At 34.7% G+C, this 26,620-nt stretch overlaps 1 protein-coding gene across 1 annotated transcript in view; it reads right to left on the bottom strand.

The window, feature by feature from the left end:
- Window positions 1-23,709, bottom strand: part of LOC149419770 (potassium channel subfamily K member 6-like) — a 295,617-nt gene extending 271,908 nt beyond the window's left edge. The window contains exon 1 of the mRNA XM_089637021.1: window positions 23,541-23,709. The gene's annotated coding sequence lies outside the window, so the exon portion shown is untranslated. The remainder of the gene's footprint in view (window positions 1-23,540) is intronic.
- Between the last annotated feature and the right edge of the window lie 2,911 nt (window positions 23,710-26,620).

Raw genomic sequence — 26,620 nt, 5'->3', positions numbered from 1 at the left:
CACAGCCTCGAAGAAAAAGAAGCTGAAGACATTTTTAAAGGCACCACAACTCGCCTCGAGGACGGTTCTAATGAAGTGGCTTTGCCATTCAAAAGCAACCCTTGTGACTTAGGTGATTCATTGCAAGCTGCGCAAAATCGGTTTTATGCACTAGAAAGAAAATTTAATCATCTGCCAGAACTAAAACCGCTTTATGATGAAGTGATAAGAGAACATATTCATAAAGGTTATCTGTCCCAGGTGGAAGCCTTACCGTCAGAAAACGCATACTACATCCCGCATCACGCAGTTAGGCGTGAAGATAAAATGACAACAAAGGTGAGAGTGGTTCTGGACGCAAGCGCAAAGACAAAAACTGGTTTATCTTTGAACGATATTTTACACACGGGACCAAGCCTACAGAATGATTTATTTTGCATTCTTCTGAATTTACGCCTTTTTCCTATCGCAATATCCGCAGACGTTCGTCAAATGTATTTATGTATAAATGTTCACAAAGAAGATCGTCGTTATCAACGAATTTTATATAGATTCGATCCGCAAAAGCCGCTTCAGGCTTACCAATACAATCGCGTAACATTCGGTCTTAAATGTAGTCCGTTCATAGCCCTTCGAGCAATCAAACAATTAATGTTAGATGAAGGCGCTCGCTTCCCTCTTGCAAGGGATATTATTAATAGAGATGTTTATGTAGACGACATCGCTAGCTCTGCTTTAAATGAGCAAGAAGCTATCCGCGCGGCTGAAGAGTTGATTGAGCTCTTCCAGTCAGGAGGTTTTCAACTCGCTAAGTGGGCATCCAATTCCAGCACAGTTTTAGAAAACGTTCCATTGGAACTTCGCCTGTCGCAAAGTGTAACTTTCGATAATGATGCATCGCTAAAAATCCTTGGGCTACGATGGCATCCTTCGGATGACATTTTCGCATTTGAAGTTACTCCAGACAATCGAACTTGTACGAAACGCAATATTTTATCATCTGTCGCTAGACTCTTTGACGTGATGGGTCTGGTAGCACCTATAATTGTACAAGCCAAGCTTCTAATAAAGGAGCTGTGGAATTTGAAAATCGATTGGGACGAAATCCCACCCGCAAGGATATCACAACAGTGGCAGCAGTTCAACGCGGAATTGCCGTCAATATCGTCGATTCGTATTCCACGTCATATAGGAGTCACGGAAGGATGCACGTTAATACTTGTTGGATTTGCGGATGCCAGCGAAAAGGCATATGGAGGAGTGGTATACGCTCATGTGACCACTCCTGATAACCGAATTAAGGTTCAATTAGTTTGTGCAAAATCAAAGGTAGCGCCGCTAAAAATCGTCTCCTTAGCACGCCTAGAATTATGCGCTGCATTGTTGTTATCGCACCTGTTAAAAAGGGTAATTGATAATTACTCCGCGAGGTTTACTATTCATTCAACATTTGCCTTTTCTGATTCGACTGTAACTTTAAGTTGGATTCATTCATTACCTCACCGCTGGCAAACCTTTGTTGCCAATCGTGTAGCAAAAATACACGAAAATTTAAACAGTAGTCATTTTTATCATGTCGCCGGTGCTGATAACCCTAGCGACTGCCTGTCAAGAGGTATGCTACCATCGCAATTGATAGCAAATGACATTTGGTGGAATGGTCCAAAATGGCTTCGCCAGCCGCATTTCGAGTGGCCTATTTCACCATTTAAGCACGCAAATTCAGAACAGTTACCGGAATTGAAACCCAATCAGTATGAACAGCCAACTACTTTTGGCTTGTGCTCTCGTGTAGCTGATCCACCCGAAATGAAACCTAAAACCGATAATCGCCTCAAGACAATCGTGTCACCTTTATTATGCACATTGGCTTCTCGCATTCATTCGTGGTCGAAATTGATTCGAATTGTCATTTACGTGTTTCGCTTCATTAGGAAATTGCCGCGTAAATTTGAGTTAAGCCGTATTGACATTGCAGAAATCGCTATTATAAAGGCAGTTCAGCAAGTACATTTTTCCGATGATATGAAGTCAGTGAACGACGGCAAGAAAGTACGGCAAGTTCTTGCTAAATTAAATCCATTTATTCAGGACGGTCTCCTAAGAGTAGGAGGCAGATTGAGAAACGCCGAACTCGAATTTGATAGTCGTCATCCTATTTTATTACCCGCTCATGATCATATAGTTGATTTAATAGTAGATTATTACCACACTAAGAACTTGCATACGGGACCCACCTTACTTATGTCTCTGTTGAGGCAAAGGTTTTGGATACTTTCTTCGCGCAATTTGATTCGGAAACGCATGCATCAGTGCAATACATGCTTTAAAGTCAATCCCAAACCGCAATTCCCAATAATGGGAGATTTACCCGCTTGCCGCGTCCGCGAAGCTAAGGCCTTTCTGCACACGGGGGTCGACTACGCTGGGCCGCTTCAAATAATCCCGCATAGACGTCGGGGTGTTAGAAGCCAAAAGGCATACATTTGCTTATTTATCTGTCTGGTGACCCGCGCGGTTCACATTGAACTCGCTTCAGACCTCTCAACCCAAGTCTTTCTCAACGCGTTCAAACGTTTTCTATCCCGTCGGGGGCCTGTAAAGGTAATGTATTCTGATAATGGGACAAATTTCGTAGGAGCTAAATCGCATTTGAAGGCTTTATTCGAACTTTTAGAGTCACCGGACTACAAGAAAGAATTCTCAGAAAATTTGTTGGAAAACCGTATCGAGTGGAAGATGAATCCTCCACAAGCACCCCACTTCGGTGGGATCTGGGAGAGTAACATTAAGTGCATTAAATGTTACTTAAATAAAGTTGTGGGTACATCTCTTCTCACATACGAAGAGATGCAAACGGTTCTTCATCAGATTGAAGCTATTCTAAATTCACGCCCATTATCAGTGCTCAGCGTTACCGATGTTTCGGCTCCATTGCCTTTAACACCCGCGCATTTTTAACGCTCACTCCATTACAATCTTTACCCGCTGCTGATTTGTCAGATGCGCCAGTAAATTTGCTGCAACGAAAACATCTTGTCGATCGTCTCGTCCAGACTTTCTGCAATCGATGGCGAATGGAGTATCTGAACACGCTGCAATCGCGTCAGAAATGGAATGCAAATTCGAATCCAATAACGAAAGGCACCGTGGTAATAATTAAGAGTGACAATATCGCACCACTACAATGGCCTATTGGCGTAGTGGTAAACGTCCATCCCGGGGTAGATGGGGTGATCCGCGTTGCGGACGTTAAGACTAACTCCGGAACATATCGCAGGGCAGTCGTTAAACTCTGTCCCCTGCCTACACAATAACTTTAACGTTATCTTAGATTTAGTTAATTTAGAATTTAGTTCTACCGCGGGTTCGGTATTGTTTATTGAATCCTTTCATAACGTGTTTCTTTGTGTATTAGTGACTTTGACCATTGGTCAAGGCGGGGGGCATGCTCGGGCCAGTTATTGTTGCAAAGTATTTGGTTCTGTTGTTTCCTACCCGCGTTCCGCGCCTTTTACCTACATGAGTCAGTTGTTTAAGTAACCGCGCCGCAAGTGCAACCGCTTTCCGCATAACCTATCTTGAGTTATTAAAACCACCGCGCCGCGCTGTAAACGGCAAATGTCATACTGCAAAATATCGCCGTGAAATAGTGCATAAAAATAGCAATCTATGACGCATTGAACCATTTCGCAATTCTAATATCACTATTCCTTTTCCTTGACCTCCTCCAATACTAACAATTACCCCACCGGTGATTACCGCAGTGCAAAGTGGAAAGGTGCCGACAGCTTGGAGATATTGGTAAGTCGATCAAACAATATCACAAAATACCGCAATTACAGTCCATTCACGCCGCAACAAAAGGTGTATTGAATTGTCATTTTGATAAGTTACAGCCACACAACAAACTGAGCCGCTCTCAAGTAGTAAGTTTGTTAATAAATAATTGAACATTAATGTAAAGGCCCGAATACACTATTATCGTCACGATTGATTCTATTCACTTTATTTTGCCATGTTGACTGCTTATTTATTCAATTGGTAGTTGGTTGCGGCTCAGTGCATCGGGCCGGCGTCGCGTAGACAATTCAATGTTATATATTATAGTCCTTGAAGCAAATCCCTCAACCCGGGTGGCGCTTGTTGTTTCAGAGGTTGAAAAAGCTTGTTCTCGAATACCTTACCCTTTCTCTTCCCTCTATTGTGTCCACCCCCCAGGCAATTCCCACCCCACCCCTTCACAAACCACCCCAAACATTGACGTCATATAGAATCCTCCATTGTACAAAACATCTAAACCTCTAGGTGTACTTTTACGTGGTTATCATTGTATTAGCACCTAACAATAAAGCAACTCGTATTAAATGTTTCTAATAACTGAACAATTTTGTATTGTATGGTTGTAATTTGCAATATTAATGTATCGGTAATACATTAATATGTAATGTTACAATAGTCGATACATTAACTTCATTTATTCGAGTGAAATAAGCAATAATAACGTTCTCTGATAGCAGGAATTGACAGGAGAGGCTTTAAGACGTTATTACTCACTACGTTTTCAGTAGGTGTACCATAATACTGTAGTAGGAAAGCAGAACCTTCTTAAGTACGCGAACATTAGCCCTAATAATGAGCTATGAAACACAATCTTTGGGGTATAAAAACAGGACTAAAAGAATGGCAAACAGTTTTTTAATGTTCGGGCTACGTTGATTAGCGATTAAACGGCTGACATTAAGTTTGAAGACGGCCACGCCGATTCCTGATGATGTGCCTAAATACAATGTAATTATTGTTATTAATTATAATTATCCAGTTTCCAGCATCGAAGAACACTGAAGAAAAAACTATTGCCCCCATCAATCTCGAATAATACTACGGACCATTAAGGTCTTGTTTTGTTCCAAATTTATATATTTTTGTCTTTTTTTGGCTTGTACTTTATCACTTGTTTGTGTATACTTTATGGAATGTGTGGGATCACACTGAACTCCACACAAAATAAGTTATTATTATTTGTCAAGCACCATGGCAGAATGTTATTTTTTTTGTTTTTTTTTTATCAACTCCACACAGGAGGCCGTGAAGAAAATAATTTCCCTCAGGGCCTATGTCATCTTTGGGGATGCTGTGTGGAGGGTCTTTTTGTGGAGAGGAAGGAGTGAACATGGGTCTTGAAGAGTCCCATGTTGTAGGAGGGAGGAAACACAGAGGCCGGCAGTTCGTTCCACAGCCGAGCTGTTGAACTTAAGAACGAATCGTAGAAGCGACCCGTTCTCATGTGACAAATGTCAACCGTGTACAAATGTTGGGCGCGCGTTTGGCGTGTATCCCGACTACGCACCGGTGCCGAAGGGATCAATGACGCTAGTTCCTCAGAGCATCTTCCATTGTAATACCGATAGAACAAGGACAGCATACCTACCTGACGCCTGTGCTCTAAAGATTGCAGTCCGTCTGTTAAGATTGGGGAATCTATCAAACGGACGGTTTTTGCACAGAGTCAAGGGTTTTTTTCAGGTATTTAGGGGCTCCGGACCAGAGATGGCTGCCAAATTCGACAGTAGGGCGCACTTGCGATTTGTACAGGGTCAGCAGTTGTGTACTATTAAAGTATCTGCGGGCCCTGTACAGTACGCCCAGCTTCTGAGAGGCCAACTTTACTCTGGCTTCGATGGAGCCCACGTACCTGAGCTGGTCACTTATAGTTACACCAAGCATATCAATGGAAAGCCTGTTCGGAAGATTGCTTCCGTTGAAGGAGACTAGATTATCATTTGGATCCCTTTTAGACGTTATCAATATATGTTATGGGCGCTACAGACCATTCATTTTGGTTAAATATTATATAAGTATTTAACTTGTTGTGGGATACTACAAGAAAAACGTACTCTGTTAGAGATACCAGGAACGAAGCTCTTAACACCCTCTTTAAGCAGTTCAAAGTTCAAATGTATTGAAAAGGATGCAACGAATGAGACTGCAAACTGAACCCAAAGCTAATGTCGCACAAATATAAATCTGTCAAATGATACGGTATTTTTACAAGTTCAATCGAAATCAATGTGGATTTTTACGTTCGGTTTATAGTTGAAGATACTTTCCGTGTGGCATTGGAGTCGGATCACCGTTCAGAATCGAAATATTGTTTTAAATCGCTTCAGTTCTGTTTGTAATTAGATGAGAGTACTTTTCAACATTCCTCTTACTTTTCTAATTCATCTCACTTCCAAACAATGCCAACAGACTACTGGTTATTGTACTCTTGCACTGAAGTATTGATCCTTAGTTGTCCTACCGCATAGATTCTTTAATTTCACAATTATATTAATTTTAATATAATAAACAGAAACGTTTTATTACCATGAAAAGGCAGCAACCTTTCCGTGGTTGCTCGGGGTAAACAGACACTGTTGTTGTCCGTGTTATGTTCATATAATTATGCCGCAGGTGGCCCATAAAAGCTTTCGTATTTTTAGAAAGAAGGATTACCATTGTACGCAACCGCTTTTGTAGGGTTGCCAGGGCATTTTCTCTTATTTTACTTTGTTAACCCATTGTATCGAAATCTTCTCCTTTGATACACTCTCAATGAATTGTGTGCCTGAAATATCTGAAATATGGAGATTTAATATATTTCGAAGCATTTTGGAAAACCCGTCGATACAAAATAGATAGACAAATCTCATTGAAGCAAATCGACGAGAACATATAAAATCAAACATAAGGTTTCAGTCTGGATCAAAAGGTACAGAATTTATTCAGAACCAAACCCATCGGCGTGCTCTCCGCCATGTTTGGGCGACTGCATGTCTATCTCTTCAGCACATTGAAGACACACGAACTTTGTGAGATTATAATAAAATTATAGTTTTAAAAGTAGAAAGAGTGTTTCATTTACGGTAATCAGTAAGAATCCTTCCAACTATTTGTCACCAATAAAAATCATTACACTTACACAAATCCAAATAGTACACAAAACCACTTACATTACAATATGATTAGATTTTGTATTTCGTATTACTTGTTTTTAACCTAATTAATTCCTTTAATAGACCAGCACAGCCTACATCAAAGTAGTGATCTAATTACGATAGCTGACCTGTAAAAAGGTTCACTAATTTGGTAGACATTTGAATTCATTTGACTTTGAGCTAAAATTAGTTTGGACTATTGTATTTATATTTAGATGAGACATGAAGCGAAAAAAAGGTTCTACTTTTTTACCTTCAAGTGGCCTCCAACCGCCTTACAATCCCATACAGACCTGTCACCTAAAAAGATGATGTGTTATAAGTTTTGGCGTTGCGACGATATCCGCTGTGATCTGCTAGCCAAGCGATACGGAAGTAGAGGGTGTCAGAAAAATTTACGGAGTACCGTAATTACGCGGCTGTCATCTGTCAAAGTGACAGATCCCATACAAAAAAATGATGATCCGCGGCAGTCCCCCAATTGATCTGACCCTCTCTCGTGAGGAAGATTATAACGTTGTGTGTCAGCCCAACATATAATACGTACATGCCATGCCAAATTTATGCACGCATAATATAGCGTAATTTGTCTAAGAAATGAACCGAAAAATATATCTCTGTGTTCCCTATTCAGTTTCTGTAAATAGGAGTGTGTTGAAGAGATTCACATCAATCTTGTTCTGAGAGATCTCAAATTTCTTATCTTGCTGACCGTTTTATTACTGTACTGTGCCGTATTATTGTTGTAAGTTTTGACTTGGTCTCTTATCAACTCAAGAAACCACTTATTTATGATTATAAACTAAATTATCTTTGATTATCTACTGTACTGTTTATTATAATGGTGTCACTTTAGATTGCAAGCTGTCTTTTCGTGAACACATTAATAATGTCGTTAATATATCTCTTAAACTACTTTGCTTCATCGCTAAAATTACCACTGACTTTAATAATATAATAATCCTAAAATCTCTTAACTAGTCGTTGGTTCGCCCTAATCTAGAAAATGCTTGTGTAATTTGATCTCCGTTCTATATGTTCACATTAATTATATCGAATCCGTACAGCATCGTTTCTTAAGGGGAATTGCTTAAGGTTAGGATTAGAAAGAGGCGATTACTCATGCGATGAACTGAAAGTAAAATTAAACATTTCTTCTTTAGAAAAACGCAGGAAAAACTTTGATCTCATCTGCATTTTCAAAATTATTGTGGGTATGATTGGCTCACCTAATTTGTCCTAAACTCATCCCTTTCAACTTCTCTTTCCGTAGACTCAGAAATAATTCATTGCTTTTCCTCAATCATCCTCAAATTTTGTCATATACTTTCAACCCCAGTCGGGGCTTTTGAATTTTTTGGTGTAAGTGTTAATGATTTTTGTCAGTCATTACGTAAGTAATATCTTGTATTGATATGGCCACAAGTCGTGGACTCCGTCAAAACCCTGTTCCTCTCTTGACTTGACACTACCTTTGAGGCTTTTTGTTCCCTATTTTTGTCAGAGCTAATTTCCATTTTTTTAACTATTCTGTATTGTATCATTTCTCCTTGTAACAATTTTGTGTTATAATTGAACCTAGTCCGATAATAAATAAATATTTTCGATTTTTGATGACCCTAAGTTTGTGGGTGTTTAGTGTTTAATCCAATTATTTGATATTGCCATACACAGCTGCGTAGAAGGCTTTGTAAGGTTATATCTAACTTTATTTATATTTTCTAAACATTACTTTTTATTTGTATACTATATTTATGGCACTTCCAGAGTGCAAGATACTCTCAGTATCAGTATTAATGGCACTTTCATCTTTACCATTTTTTTCGCCTTCCACTACATTTAGCCTAAAGTATACTCAATTGGGGATGCCATTTCATGTGATTCAAATGGTTGGGGGCAGTTGGTACTCACGTGCGGTATTCACATTTAAAAAATGTATGCTGGTAATACTTTACAAAAATAATTAGGGAGAGTAAAAATGCGAACATATTTTATTCGCAGAAAAAAGGCAAACTCGAATCGAAATCCTTCGAGAGTATTCAATACTCACTAAACGTTGAGGAAAAAAATGTAATTGGGCTTGATCATTTATTTAGAACCGCTATTTGCGGTTTAAAATTCACATATGCTATCTCAGGGACCTTAACTTATCGTACCTACTATTTGCTCAGTTTGTTTGGTGAAAGCGGACAGCAATAAATTATCAAGAAATAATATTAAAAAAAAATTTAAACAGTGTACAATTTTTGTAACTACCCCATTAATGTAACTACATATGTACGATCATTATGGAGTATTTGACCATCCTCTTGATAGCCTATCCAATAGATAACGAACTCTAAGCAGAATTCTTGCCTGAACAGTTATGAATTACAATAGCGTGTTATCCAAGGTTGATATTTTCAGTTGCGAACTTACCAAATACAAGAGGTCCAAAAAATAATATTTCTCTGATGGTTTGTGAATAATGTTTATTTCTTTATTGTTTATATCTCTATTATGATTTGATTTATATCTACAACCTCCCTCCATGGCTATAAATGTATTGTTTTGTACATTTTTCGTTTTATATAATCTTTTGTTTTGTATAAATTTTTAATTCATATTCCTTACTCACAAATTTAAATAACTTATTCCATATTATGCTGTCTCAGTTAAAGTCACAAGGAAGAAATCCATAATTGGTTTTATTTTACTATATAATACTTATGTACAAACTGATTAAATGTAAAATGTCGATTTCCCGAAAATGAATAAATAAATAAATAACGTATATTAATAAATACATAAAATTATCTGATGTATAGCCACTATTCATAGGTTCGAGTACCGAATCAAAACTCGTACTCAATAAATTATAAATCGAAAATATACATAAATTATCAAAATGTATTCAGAAAATTCATAGAATAATAATATTTTGCCATGCAATATTAAATATTTTGTATGGGAAGATAAAAATGTAAAAAATATTTTTTTAAATTAAATTATCTATTACTCAAATACTTGTGAAGGCAGACACGTTTCTAATAAAACGATGTAAATCAACACGTATGAAATAGAATAGGATAAAATATGATTCGATTTCAGCATTTTAGTATTTCGACGCGAGACGTTGAGTTTAAAATTCAAAAGGCAATATCAATTATTGTTACGTGAAGGACAGGTAGAATTCAACAAGGCGATATATTCCTGTTGTAATCGGGGATAACTCTTCAGAAATATCGCCTTTTTGGGAACAACGATTTATTATTTTGATCGGTTCAAAAATTGTGTAATCCAAGTGGCCATTCGTGTAATTTTTTTTTCTTTCTCCTTGTAATATTTTGTGTTTAAACACGTAGTGATTATATTTGTGTTGCTTCCCTCAAATTATTAAATTGTTAACCTCGATACAGGCTTAGTCCTAGTAAGGTTGATTATTATGTGAAAAATTATGCTTTATATGTTATGCGAAGCAATAAATAATGAAAAAAATTGATGCCCAGGTATCTTCTGATAGTATTATTACCCTTGCGTCTGGACGATGTAGGCCCTCTGATTGGTCAAATTCAAATTGTGTGTTTCAGGTAAATTCCGCTAACTTGAAAATTAAGACCCGATTTCATACTAAATAGGATCGCCTCATTTCTTCATAAGCATCGTTTCTGCTCATATAATATTTGGATAATATCGAAGAAAATATGTTTCAGAAAGTTAAAATCCATTGGATTAATTACATTACCGTAAAAATTATCCACAATTACGTTTTATATATTTGACGTCTGTCAAGAATCAAACATTCTAAGGTTCCTTAAAAATGTCAATCCCTCCTTTACCGGCTGCTGGAGTAGTTTCCCTATTGGCTGACAGAGCGCATAAGAGCAATTTACAAATACGTACATTGTACAATTTCATTTTTTCAAACAACGGTAATTATTTACGTGAAAGTACAGTTTTAATACGCATTTACAAATAAAACAAACATTTGATTCAATATAATGACAATAAACAACAACTCTTTGCATGTACGATTTTGAAAAATATAAATATTTAATATTATTTACGTAAATAATAATTTCGCACTATTTTGACAGAACACCGATATGAAGTTTTTTTATTTTTTATGTGACACCTCACAAGAGTGTCCCTGCCTGTGCAGTGTACAGATAGGGAAACTATGTCACCACCCGGTTGGGCGGCGTTGTGAGGCGGAATAAGGTAGGGGCTGTAGGAAGGGATTTGTTAATGCGGGCCTTGAAGTGGCTCGGATTATAGGAGGGAGGAAAAACAGATGCCGGTAGCTCGTAAAATCAGTTACCAATACGCGGAAATATAGGCACTGCCAACCCAATAAAATAACATGAAACACAATCGGAAGATCGTGATAATCTGACATGTACTTATATGTATAATAAAACAATCATTTTGAGAATATATATATATATATATATATATATATATATAGGTCCCACAACATTTATTGCGTCCGTGCGTAAATCCGTCTTCGGGCGTCCAGCACTTCTAGTTCTTTTTTTAAGATTGTTTTTGTGAATATTGCACTATGTTTTACTCACAGTAATCGCTAATATCATATTTTTTTAATATTCATAATAATGCAGGTTTTGATGTTTATTACACTTTCATACATTTCTAGCGTCACGTACATACTCACGTCCGTGTGTATATTTTTTATATATTGAAGGTTCCTTTTAATATAGGTTTCACGTCCGTTCACTCCAATTCAATTGTTACGTCTTCCGTATATTGCTGACTATTCTAATAAAGGTTTCACGTCCATACGGAATAATTTATTCTGGCGTCCGAGTGTATATTATTTGTTTGTTACATGGCATTTTGAAGGTCGATTTCATTTTTACGTCTTCCGTATATAAGGCCCTTAAGACTCTTGGATTTGTTTTGAGAGTTTCAAAAGGCACATTTAGGCTGTTGTTATGCCCCTTATATTATAAAAACCCTTAAAATTGCATGACGTATTCTGATATGGGAGATATATTTCACCTTAAAAATAATCAATATAAATATTGTTTATTTTAATTCTTTTATAAATCGAGACAAATAGACATCTTTAATTTTTGCAATCTTTTGTTTATTTTGAATATCTACTTATGTGAGACTTCTTATCATTTTTACCAATGTATCTTATTTTATTATACGCTTTTGTTGTAACATTTTTTTTTCATTGTACTTTGTTTTCTCTATTGTTTTAAGTTTGACGAATTTATAATAACTGCAATACTCAACTATTAAACAAGAATGTAAAAGTCTATTAGGTGTAATAAATAAATTAACAAATAAATAAACAACACAAAATATTTCTTACTCTTCTAGTGAAGTTTTCATGTTCATAGTGAATTAATTAATTAATTACAGTATCTGTGGTTGAGAGGTAAGACTCTCGACTCGCAATCCGAAACACGTAATCTGACAGGCAAACCCGACATGCGCAAATAAATTTTTATTTGTTTGTGTTATTTCACAATAAATACATTAAACATAATATAAAGTGTGTTTGCAACACGTTCCAGAGTGAAATATACTCTCAGTATCGCCTGGGTGTGAGACCACCATTCCGAATGGAAACGTTATTTCTAAGCTTTTGCCGTGTTTGGTGACCAGGTACTTTTCTACATTTCTCCATTTTCTTCCCCTCCCCAATACCGTCACCCTAGTACTCAGATTGGGGATGTCACAGTATCACTGTTCCAGACGGGAGCGGTTGAGACTCTTGTGCGGTAAATAAAAAAATATATGTATATATATATATGTTTTATTTTTTTGGCATCTAGAAACACACCAGAAATGACAACAAACTGTCTATTGATAGTAATAAGTTTGAATGAATAGCTTGTTGCATCTTGTATACTAAAGTACCTACTGGGCGCAGGCGTGCATCATTTTTGCAACGATATCCTTAGTAAAAATGTATCATTTCATAACGCCCCAGTTCGCTTCATTGCAGAGGGCGGTCGGACCTTTTTAGGTCGGGACATCAATTTACCGTCTACTGTAAACTATCTTACAAAAATGACCACCCGCGCAGGGCGCTTTTTAGTTCTGAGTTCTACGTGGCATCGTTGTAAATGAGCTAAATGTTGCCAAATCTAGCGTTTTGCTTCACCAAGGGCTCAAACAATACATACAAATGTACAAATTCGCAAACAGCCATGGGGACGCAATACTATCGACGTAATGCGTGGACGCAGCACGGCCGTCGTTATGTATACAAAATGATATCTACTCGTGATCGGTCACGAGGATACAATACCATCGACGCAGCACTTCCGTCGTTACGTATTCAATATAATAATATTTGTTTTTATATTTTTATTTTATTTATATTTCTTTACATCTTTATTGTTACAATATTTACAACATAATATTTCAATCACTTTTCTGATAAATCAGATGCTTGTGCTTAGGAGAAGACAACTATATATTTTTACATATATTTATATTGCAAATATTATTACAAAAACTATTAATAACCTTACAAGAAAATACAATAAACGTAATAAAAACAGGTTATTTATAAATAATACCTAGGAATGATAAGCAAAAACATAATATGTGGAGTTTATTAAACAGATTTGAAAAGTACCTACACGGCACACACGTTCAAGTAATCTATTTAAAGAAAAACACTGTTAAACCATTTCAAATAAAAATTATTGTTTTAAAAGAATATGTTCAACATATGTTTAATAACATTCTCTCTGATTCTATCTTCAATGTAACCAAAATAAATATAAAAACTCAATTAAAAATGTATTAAACGTGTACCAAACTGCATAAAATGTAATGACATATATTATGTAGCATTATGTTATAATAATCTTCTGTTTTAATAATCTCCTGTTATAATAATCTCATGTTATAATAATCTCTGGGAAGAGAACTGGGAAACCTTGGAAAAGATGTATTGTTGGATAGTAATATGGCTTGTTTAAGATAATTTTTATTAATATTTTTTGAATTGTCACGAATGGAAGTAGGCATGATTTATATGCATCCCCCCCACAAGCCACGATTCCATATATTCTAGTAGTGTAGAATGTGCAAGTGCAAAATAAATATCTTTATGTATTTTTAATGATACAGTATTTCTAAGTCTAAAAAATATAAAGATGAGTTTTGTCATTCTGTCTACTGTGGAGTTTATTTGACTTTACCATTTGATGTTATTATCGATAATTATTCCAAGATGTTCACACCCTAAGCACCCTGATCAAGTTTCTGAAGGAATCGCTTAGGTACCTGCTCACGCATTTAGTTCGAGTTGAATCCTGCAATTATACATAAAGATAGCAGCCAATAAAAATATGCGTTAGGAAAATTAAGATTATGTTTTATTTTTATTTTTATAGTGAATTCCTCACAAGAGTCCCAACTCCTCCAGTCTGGAGGAGTTGGGACTCATCTCCAATTGGGGAATATTGTGAGACTGTAGGTAAGTGGGGAAGGGGAAGCGATGGGGAAGAGAAAGGTGGTAAAGTACCTGACTATGCAGATATAGTCACTAAACACGGCTAAAGCCACTTGGAGCAAAGTTTCAATTCTGAATGGTGGTCTTACACCAGGGCGATACTGGGAGTAACTTCCACTCTGTTGATAATTCTCAGTCGAAGTATATTACAGTAAATATGACCGAATCGGATAGGGACACATTATCTCAGTTGGTAGAGTCACGGCCTGGAAAACCAAAGGTCCTGGGTTCGAGTCCCAAATGTGACAGTGCCTTTTTCAGATTTTTCCGTTTCAGATGTTCGATTGAGTTTCGCTAGTATTGTTTTCATTAATTAAAAATAATACCTGATCTAGATCGGCCACGAGTACGAGATACTATCGATGTAATTATGTATATATATCGATGTAATGTCGATTTATTACGCCAATCTTTAAAACAACGCAAATGCAAAACCATTATATTTACCAAGCCATAAAAAACTACAATAATCTCCCTTCCGAATTGCGCTGTATTACGAACCAACAAGAACAAATAAATAAAATCAAACTTTTTTCCAAAAAAACTTATATTAACAAAAAAAAAATATATTATTATACATTTTACACAAAACATAATATTATAACATTGAATCTAAGTAAGAATCGTGGCTCCCTTATCAGGCGCAAGAGCTCCTCTTTTCTGATAAGATATACATGACCAATTATGATCCTAAATATTATATTTTGCAAAATATGTATGTATTAATGTAACTCATATTATCTATATTAAAATAATAAAAAAAATAAAAAAGTAATGCGTGGATACAGCACTACCATCGATATGTACCATTACCGATATGGACCATTACTATTTAATATCTATATCAATGATATAGGCCACTGCTTTTTATACTCGCAGACCATTCTATTCATATTATCTATATTAAAATAATAAAAAAAATAAAAAAGTAATGCGTGGATACAGCACTACCATCGATATGTACCATTACCGATATGGACCATTACTATTTAATATCTATATCAATGATATAGGCCACTGCTTTTTATACTCGCAGACCATTCTATTCATATTATCTATATTAAAATAATAAAAAAAATAAAAAAGTAATGCGTGGATACAGCACTACCATCGATATGTACCATTACCGATATGGACCATTACTATTTAATATCTATATCAATGATATAGGCCACTGCTTTTTATACTCGCAGACCATTCTATTCATATTATCTATATTAAAATAATAAAAAAAATAAAAAAGTAATGCGTGGATACAGCACAACCATCGATATGTACCATTACCGATATGGACCATTACTATTTAATATCTATATCAATGATATAGGCCACTGCTTTTTATACAGACCATTCTATGCAGATGACATGAAAATCTTCTCACCTATAAACTCAATCGAAGACTGTCACAAGCTGCAAAAGGACTTACAACGTTTAAACGCGTATGTTAATGCCCATTCTCTGGAATTAAATATATCCAAATGCTTCATCGTACGCTTTACTAGAAACAAAAACATATTTATACACGAATACTCAATTAATCATCAACCTTTATCTACCAAATCAGAAATTAATGACCTTGGGGTTATACTTGATAGTAAACTGAATTTCAATAAACATATTGACCACGTAGTCACTAACGCATCTTCTATGCTGGGTTTCATAATCCGTCCCTGTAAACAATTTAAAGATATCGAATACTTATATTATGTAATTAATAACCTACTATATTGTGTAATTATATTATGTAATTGTTATATTATGTAATTCGTGTATCTTTTTTTTACTAATAAAAAAAACTTAAAAAAAAAAAAATATTACTACCTTCAAAACACTGTATTTCTCATACGTTCGTAGTATCCTTGAATACGCATCATAAGTGTGGAACCCAGGCTATGCAATACATAAAAATAGAATTGAAAGTGTTCAAAATAAATTTCTAAGATACCTTAATTTCCGCTCTTTTCGATCTCACATTAGTAATGAAGACTCTGCAAAGTTCTTCAATATGCAGACGTTAACTTTCCGAAGAAATATAGCAGATTCGGTAATGTTATTTAAAATTACACACAATTTAATCGATAGTCCTGATCTTCTTCAACGCCTATTATTCCATGTTCCCAATCGCAACAGCAGACAGTCGCTTACTTTTAATCTCCCTCACTGTAAGACTAATTCCAAACAAAACTCATTTATCTACAGATCCACACATTCATTTAACTTAAATTATTACCATATTGACATTTTTAACTCTACTTTACGCGACATAAAACAAAAACTCAATAATCAACAAAACTCAAACTAGAAGTTCAATTCCTATATATTCCCGTCCTTAATCCTTATCCTATATTTCCTCCTCCTCACCCCTCACCCTCCTTTATTTTAATATTTTCTAACTAAAGAAGAAATTAATTTAAGAGAACATCTCTATGACATTGTACACCTTACCATTAACTATTCATCAGTGGAAAGTTCATAATTGGCATAATTAACTATATTATTATTGTATCATTGTATAATTAAAGATTTGCTGTCAACTTTTCCTAAAATGTATAAATAAAAAATAAATAAATAAATAAATGTATCAAAAATAATATCTATTCGTTAACGGACACAATACTACCAACGTAATGCGTAAACGCAGCACGATCGTCGTTATGCATTAAAAACCACGCAGGATGCTTCTTAGTTCTGAGTGTCAAGCGGCATCGTTGTAAATTAACCCAATGTTGCCAAAATCTGATGATTTACTCAACCAAACGCTCAAATAATATACAACAATGTACTCGCGAATGGCCACGGGGACGCAGTACTATCGAAGTAATGCGTGGACGCAGCACGATCGTCGCTATGCATTAAAAACCACGCAGGACGCTTCTTAGTTCTGAGTGTCAAGCGGCATCGTTGTAAATTAACACAATGTTGCCAAATCTGATGATTTACTCAACCAAACGCTCAAATAATACATAACAATGCACTCGCGAATGGCCACGGGGACGCAGTACTATCGAAGTAATGCGTGGACGCAGAAAAACCGTCGTTATGTATTCGTAATAATATTTCAGCGTGATCGGCTATGGGGACGCAATACTATCGACGTAATGCCTAGACGCAGTACGATCGTCGTTATGTATCGAAAATTATATCGACCGTCGTTGTATATTCAAAATAATATCTACTCGTGATCGTTCACTGGGACGCAATACTATCGACGTGATGCATGGAAGCAGCACGATTGTCATTTTGTGTTAAAAATAGTATATTCTCATGAGCTGCTACGGGGACGCAGTACTATCGACGTAATGCGTGGACGCAATACTATCGACGTAATGTGTGGATGCAGTACGACCGTCGATATGTATATAAAATAATATCTACTCGTAATCGGTCTCGAAGACGCAATACTATCGACGTAATGCGTAGACGCAGCATGATCGTCGTTATGTATCGAAAATTATATTACTTCGTGGACGCGGCAAGATCGTAGAAATGAATAAAAACATACACTGCTCAATATATACATCGTGTAGCGAACCTGTCGGCAAAATGTCAAACGTTCAATATTCGTTTTCAGACATTCTGAGAGATTTTTTGCTTCCACAAAAATTTTTGCCATACGATTCTACATGGGGTAAGCATCGTTCTGGCCAATTTTGACGTCAAAACATTGCAGCGTCCGTATATCGGACGCTGTAAGTCGGTAGACGCTACAATGCTATGGAGTTTTTAGGGGTCGGACGCAACAAATGTAGCGGGATATATATATATATATATATATATATATATCTATATAATATATATTAAGGTATTATTTGGAATCGCTGGACAAGGATAATACGAAATATTTTTAAATAAAACCTTCTGATTTACCTTAAATAATATAAAAGGAATCTGAATGCATTTGGGAAATTTTTAATTTTAGCATTTTAATTTTTAATTACGTAAAATTAAAATTCGCTTTCGTTGCATTGAATGACAGCCAGAATAATTTCTATTGATGAAATTTTATTTTTTTGGTATTCCTGATATGAGTGGCAATAATTTTTACCATTTACTGCATGCAAATACTAGGTAGGTGGTACTATTTTAGCCAAGCTCGAAAAATTAAATAAAGGTATTTAGGTTTGTTTTACAAATAAGGAAATATTTAAAAAGGGTTATTATAGGTTACGATAGGTTAGTTTAGGATAGGTTAGGTTGGGTTATGCTAGGTTAGGTTAGGTTAGGTTGGATTTGTATAGGTTAAGTTAGTTTATAGGATAGGTTAGATTAAGTTGGATTATTATAGTTTAGGATAAGTCAGGTTATGTTAGGTTAGTTTGGGTTATTATAGGTGAGGTTGGGTTATTATAGGTTAGGTTAGGTTGGATTATTATAGATTAGGTTAGGTTAGGATAGGTTAGGTTAGGATTGGTTCGGTTAGGTTAGGTTGGGTTAGGTTAGATTGGATTGTTAAAGGTTAGGTTAGGTTGGATTATTATAAGTGAGGTTAGGTTAGGTCAGGTTAGATTATTATAGTTTAGGTTACGACATAGGTTAGGTTGGATTATTATAGGTTAGGCTGGATTATTATATTTTAGGTTTGGTTGGGTTATTATAGGTTAGGTTAAATAAAATAATGATGATAATAATAGCCAAATAAATCATTTATGCTTTTTAAGTAGGCACTATTTTGCCGGAATATTGTATTTCATTATATTTTTTTTAAATTTACGTTTTTCATTTGTCTCTAGCCGCTCATTTCAGGAATACCGACAAAAAAAATGTTATCAACAGAAATTATTCAGGCTGTCATCCCATACAACGAAAGCGAATTTTTATTTTACGTAATTAAAAATTAAAAAGCTAAAATTAAAAAGATTCCTTTTATAGTAAATAAGGTAAATCTAAAAATTTGAGGTATTATTTAAAAATATTTCGTATTTTCCGTGTCCAGCGATTCCGAATATTTACCTATATTAATTTACCTTTACCCATTTAGGCAATTATTCGAGAAGGTAAAGTTTAACCCGAACAACTGTCATTCTTATTATGCCTAAACTCCTTCCTGTTCCGTGTTTTAACAATATATACTCACCATCTCTCTGTGAATGACCTAATATCTACCTATTAAATGTAACTGTTGTTAGTATCACTTAAACTGGGCGAAGCCCAACCAAGTGCCGGGTTTTTAACTGCTTGTCAAATATATATTATTTCATTAAAGAAGAAAATAATATTAACATATCTAAACGAAACATGAAACAGAAGAACACACAGATCATGACCTACCAGATAAGTATGGTACTTTATATTGTCTCCGTAGGTATATAGTTGGTAATAACATAGATAATCGTAGAAATGTTTTATATATTTATACAGCGCATGTTAACACTTGCTCTGAGTTTCAAACCAATTATAAAATTAATACAGATTAACTGATTTAGAACATAGATTGCGCTAGTTGAGTAGTAAGCAAAAAATGAATTGTTTTTTATCCCTTTCACTACGGGGAGTGAAACTAGGTTATTTAAGGTCCGAATTTAATTAGAGAACTTTACTTCCCCTCGATATTTCTAGCAATAAACACAAAGTAATTAGTAATTATTATATTCACTGTCTGTTGATTGAGTAATTTCTTCAGAGTGTCGGTAGCAATATAAACCTTGAAAAAACAACAATAAATCGATGGAATTCAACTTCTCAAAAGTGTTTTATTTACAATGAAGAATCTACCTTTTGTTCACCAATTCCTAACTTTACCAGCGCACTTGAGGTGATTTTGCACAAAAACGGCGCTATACAAGTTATCCAAGTATTATTATTATTATTTATGAATTAAAAAATCGGATGTGTTTGTCCCAGACACTATTTAGGTTAATAACCAATTCATTAGAACATTATGATAATTTAAAAAATAGCTGCCAAAAATATGGGAAAAATTAGTTGCAAAATCATTAATTCTGAATTTAAAATTTGAGATCTACAAGTATGACGTTTAATAAACTAGGTCCCAACGGTCGAATGGTTAAGACGCTGTCCCAGAAAGACAAGAGATCCTGGATTCGATTCCTAGTTGTGACCGTTGTTTCGTTTAGGTTTGGTAATATTATCTTATTCTATGTTTGATATATTATATTTGGGTAAAACCTTCAAAAACCTTAAAGAAAAAAGTTGTTCCTGAATATATATTATTTCATTCTGGAAGTAAATTGGATTTCATAACAACCGTAAGAATATTATAGTTTCTCTGCTTTGTAATATGTAAGTATGAAAATAACTTTGTATCATTTTACCTTTGTGATTGTTTTACGTCCACGCACAAACTTTATCCCCCAAGTCCCACGCAGATTTGAAAAAGTTGGTTAAATATTATTTTTTACGGTTTTTTTTCTTTAAATTATAATTTTGTAATAGATGAAGTTTAGTATATTAATTAGATTGCCTGCTAACCGGTATTTAAAAATTGAAACAAAATTTTATTGTTGATCAAACGTGTTAAAATAGCATTAAGGTGGAAACACATGATTAAAACCCGACGCGACCCGATGAAACGCGATGCGTGTTGAGTCGAATCAAATGTATTGTTTTCTTATGACCAGAATCACACTATGAACATCCGACGCGACGCCATGTCGGGTGTTCATAGTGTGATTCTGGTCATAAGAAAACAATACATTTGATTCGACTCAACACGCATCGCGTTTCATCGGGTCGCGTCGGGTTTTAATAATGTGTTTCCGACTTTAGAGTAAAATGTATTTGCTGCCAACAACCAACAAGATAGTGTCAAGTAATTTTATTGCTGCCTTATTATGGACTATGGACTTGTCCATATTTATTTTATACGAAGTACGATGTATGATGACGATAATGACGATGATGTTCATGAAATCTGGTCAGAAAAACTAATAAATAAATATGTTCGTTTGATATCCCTGCTGAATACTGTTGCTATACGGTCAAATATTAGATGTTTTGCTATAATACCAAGACCCCAATCTTCTTCCCTTTCCTACTCCCTGCCAGAGTCCCACTGTCTCCGGACAGCGTATTTCCTTTTCCGTGTTCAATTGGAGGCAGTACTGCCTCGAAACACGTACGGGTTTGTTACGCTAATTCTCTTTCTAAACTCGTTTTCAATTCAAAGCGCGTGTCCTCCAATCGTGCATGGGTTTATAATTACCATGCGCATTGATTGAGCACGTTGAAGTTTGCCTTGCAAATTCGTGCTCGATTGGAGGACGCGCCTTCAATTGAACACAAAGAGAATTAGCGTAACAAATCCGTGCATGTTTCATGGCAGTACTGCCTCCTATTGAACACTGAAAAGGAAATATGCCTCCAGACAGCTGGGAAGAGTTGGGATTCCTGTGCGGTATCTACATGAAAAGAACCGTGGAAATCCGTATATTATTTTATCCCACCACCCAACTAAAACGATTTTATTCGATTATTTTATGAATTGATTTCGTAAAACAAAATTATCGTTTCACGTCTTACCTTATGGATTAACATAATTTGAATTCTTTGTTACAACCCACAATAATAATATCCATCTGTTTGGTTAGCACAAAGTCATCTTGACTCAGCCTATTTATTTTTTTACTCTGTACTAAAATATTTTTATTAAACTTTTTTTTTGCTTACTTATTTTTTTCTAAATCTTTATCTATTTTTTTAAAGAAAGACTATCTTTCCCGGGTTATGAATAACCTGACAATATTTAGAAATGTCCCACTACCACCTCAGGAAGCGTAAAACGTTGCTTGTGTTGATATGAAGATGAAGCCTTCCGAGAAATCGAACTCACGATGCTTAGATAGGACTCAAACGCGATGTCAACTCAGCCAAATTAATTAGATAGCTAGCCATTAATTTTTTTTAAATCACCAAATGTAATATGACTCATTAATTTATTTCTTATCTGTAGTGTGTTTATTTATTTATTTATTTATTTATTTATTTATTTAACGCCCAGAGGGCTTTTACATGTGGGTGGTACAAATTTAATGACAATATTATTAAATAATATTATTTATCATATTATTTATTATATTATTTATCTGTATTTTTTTTAATATATGATCAACATTATTCCTGTATTTCTAATTATTATATTAATGGGCATGTTTAATTTTTATTTTTTCATATTTAAAATGAAGTTGTAAACTACTTGCTACAACACAGCCTGGCGTAGTAAGTAGGGAACCTATCGAAGAAAATTGTAGTAAATTACGTAGCAAATTATCTATATTTTTATTGATACCTTTAAAACAACTAAGAATAATAAGATAAAAAACGTCTGATCCCTTTAAAACGTTTCTAAAAATTCACAAGAAAATTGCACTTCACAGCTATAAAACTTTCATGAAGCCAATAAATTCTTCAACTGTTCTGAAAAGAATATAATGTCTTCTCCGAGCCGCCCGCCTTCCAAAATCATTTAATATTTCAAACCGTGGAATTCCAAAGAAATATTCACTCTCAATTGAAATTGCCGGTACTTTATTTCGTTCGCAGTTCTTTGAATTAAAACTTCCCAAGCAGCGGCATCCCTGTAAACTTTTTGAAGGTATGATAATTGAAAACAAAAGCTTTATAAATTTTCTTGGAAAATGTCGCAGCTAGTTTAAAAAAACATTTATTCCAAAAGCAGACATCTTTACAAACTTTTTGATGATCTTTTGGTCTTTGGTAAAATTTATATTCCGAATTAAAAAAAACTGGGACACTGTTACCTAGCCAAATCCAAGACACCATTAATTTTCATCTAATCGATTAAACAACTATCCGAATAATTATTTGTTTATATTTCTGCTTCGTTTCGACAATGTGTTAATCTGTGGAAGCAATACAAACAACTTCCTTTGAAACAGAATATAAAATCGGCCAAAAATGACCACAAAAAAAATTCTTTCCAATCGATATTCATTATTTTTTTCTGAAATACCTTATATCCAAAGACAAAATTCATTTTTAATTTCTTTAGCAAATTATTTGTACAAATATAAATATAAGTCAATAAACTTAACATATTAACAAAGTAATTAATATTTTTAATTAATTATGTTATTAAAGAATCGAAAAAAAACAACGTAAACATGATAGTAACTCACCTTTATAACTCCAAGTTTTCTCTGCCAATGATGATTGATTCACAACACTCGAAAACTTAAAATTACATTTTACTTTGAAACTAATAATCGATTAAATAGTTGAAGAGAGATTTCAACTGAAATTGATATGAGAGTATTGGAAAGTTATGGAGCGCGAGTGTTCAGTTGAAACGCCTGAAAGCGTTTGGTCGGCAAACTGCTTAACATCAATGAAAAGAAAATGCCTGCCTCAACCGTAGCAGGCGTGCGCACATCTCTATGGGAGAGAGGGAGAGGTGGTGGCCCTACTCGATGTGACAGGGTTGTCGCATGGTAACGTGCCTCAAATGGGCACGGATCAATATTTCATCGACATTTGATTTTGGTAGGTAGTTCAACAACAACAAACTGGACATAAGTTATATGTCTTTTAATAAAAACACTATGAATTATGATGTATTTTCAGAGTAAATACAATTTATATAAATAAAAATGTAAATGTTCGTTTGTTCAATATCTTAAATCTTCGAAAGTTCTTTACCAATTGCTTTGAAATTTTGACACAACGTCGCATTCGAATACGCGTGTGGTTTTATGTACCTATATCATATAGATTTCACCTGTGACATGTAAAAACATGATCTTTTTGATAAAATAGAGCCATCTGTTGGACGTAAAAGTAACACACGTTATTGAATCTCTATCTGCACATGCAGACTTGAGATGATTTTTTACGTATTGATACATTATAATAGATTTATTCTTGCCTTAATTTTTATACCCCCCCCCCCCTCCCCCGCCACGCCTCCTTTCCAATCCTTTTGTCACCTGGTGAAGAGATAGCGCCGAGTACAATTTCAACAGTTCAACAAGTTATAAGAGATAAGTTCAACGCCGTGTTACGTACATTAGAAAGCAATCCTAATATGCCGCGAATTTTTCATGTACAATAACAAGAGTTTAGGGAACACAAGCATATCCAACACAAGGTAGGCCTATTCAACAATCTGGTGGCACCCTCCCAGCTGTACCAATTCGCTCTTTTCTGTGCCTAAATATCCTTCCATCGTTTCGTTACCATAACCAAAATCAAAACTTCACGGCCTGGATTGCAATTTTCAAGAGCTATCGAAACTTGTACATGTGTATAAAACATAACATAATAACGAGATTATAAAATAAGCACTTAAATAAGGTAAAACTTAAGTATATATTTATATATAATATATATGTATAAGTAAATCGCTCTGGAATGAAGATGGTTTATCTATTTATTGGCGTATAAAACGCCGAAACAATATGTTGACTTCCATATTAGGTAGGCTACAATTTCATCAATCTAGAGCACCTGATATAGAAATTCATAGCATTCAAATAAGGGGCGTTTTAGAGTACTTTCTGGTACCTAAATTAAATTACTTAAAACTGACATAGGCACATTTAATATTCACCCCCAGATATATAATAATTCTAAGTACATAATTACTACTTAAATAAATATATTATATTTCAATAATTACGTAAATGAGTATTATACGTATATAAGAGTATACTGCGTATTGAGTAGTAGGTTTTATATGTAGCTTCATTTTCATAGAAAGTTTTACAAAGGAGTATACAATATTGTATGCATTACTCCTGTAGGTATTATAGTTTAATAAAAATAGTATATTCTTCTTATTTTAGAATAAAATAGGGTATAAAAATTTTTTATCTGATGAGTGCCTAATCGTTCGGCAAGTTATCGATTTTATGGCACGCGTGCCGATTTTCTGCCAACCCTGTCAACGGTGCCACCGTACCTCCTCCCAAACTTTCCATGTTCAAATTTATACATACACACATAGTCAAATTCAATACAGACATACACACACATAGCCGGAGACGTAACAGTGCTTCAGTGTGTGTGAGAGAACGAAATATATGAATGAACGTTCGAAATTCGTCTATGTTTGTTTTGACGTTAATGTTTAATGAGCGTTTTACAAAAAATATAATTTATTATTAAGTTTTCATTTATTCACGTATTAAAATTATGTGGATTATTTTTTGCAATTATGTTTACACCGTTTAACCTGGAAAGGACCTACCTAGGAAATAATTATTTTCAGATCATGTGAGAGAACTGTTTTATAAGTTTAAAATATACATTTGCAATATTTGTATACAGCAGTTTATTTATATTTACAACGAATTGGTTTGGAATATAACAAATTTGGAATATACAAAAAATTATAATTTAATTTTTTATTCCTATGTAAAAGAAAGACAAAAATTCCCGGGTAACGAATAACCTGACAAACTTGAAAAACTCATACTACTATCATTAAAAGCGTAAAATGTTTCTTGTGCAATGATGGAGGTTTGTAACAGATGAAATAAACCTCACTGTATTTCAACTAACTTATAACTTTAACATCACTAGCTAAGTACCAACAAAAAGTTCGTGATTTTTTTAAATTATATTACTTACATGACTTAAAAATAAATATGTGGAATAATGATATATTTTACAGTTCTTGCCTGACTGGATTCTTGAAGTCTTCAAGGTCAATAATGAAAATGTCAAGAGACCTGTAGATATAATTTAGCAGCCAACCTGTTGTTCTTGCTATGCTATGCTATGCCAATGTGTCCATTCTGCTATGTGGAATACACCTTTGGTTGTAGTGTCGACTCTGCCAGTAGTTGTTTGGTAAGAACAATTTAAAGCATTCATAGAAAATGCAATAGTTTATTATTTTTCATGATGTTACTATAAGGGAGATGCATTCTTCTTATATTGGAGACATATAAATATATTACGTATTTGGGTATTTTGTTGTTATTATTATTATTTGTGCTGTTATAGTTATTATCTTATTCCAACCTCCATACAGGAGGCCCTGAGGAAAATAATTTCTCTCAGGGCCTGTGTCATCTTTGGTGATGATGTGTGGAGGGTCTTTTCGAGGGGAGGAAGAAGTGAACATGAGTTTGAAGAGACCCATGTGGTAGGAGGGAGGAAACACAGCCCGGCAAATCGTTCCATAGCCGAGCTGTTGAACTGAAGAACGAGTCGTAGAAGCGATCAGTTCTCATGTGACAAATGTCAACTGGGT

This window comes from Hesperophylax consimilis, chromosome 11 (assembly GCF_061612785.1).
Source record: "Hesperophylax consimilis isolate HC1 chromosome 11, BYU_Hcon_1.0, whole genome shotgun sequence".
NCBI lineage: Eukaryota > Metazoa > Arthropoda > Insecta > Trichoptera > Limnephilidae > Hesperophylax > Hesperophylax consimilis.
Note: the sequence above shows the minus strand (reverse complement) of the source record. Positions and strands in the feature narration are given on the sequence as shown.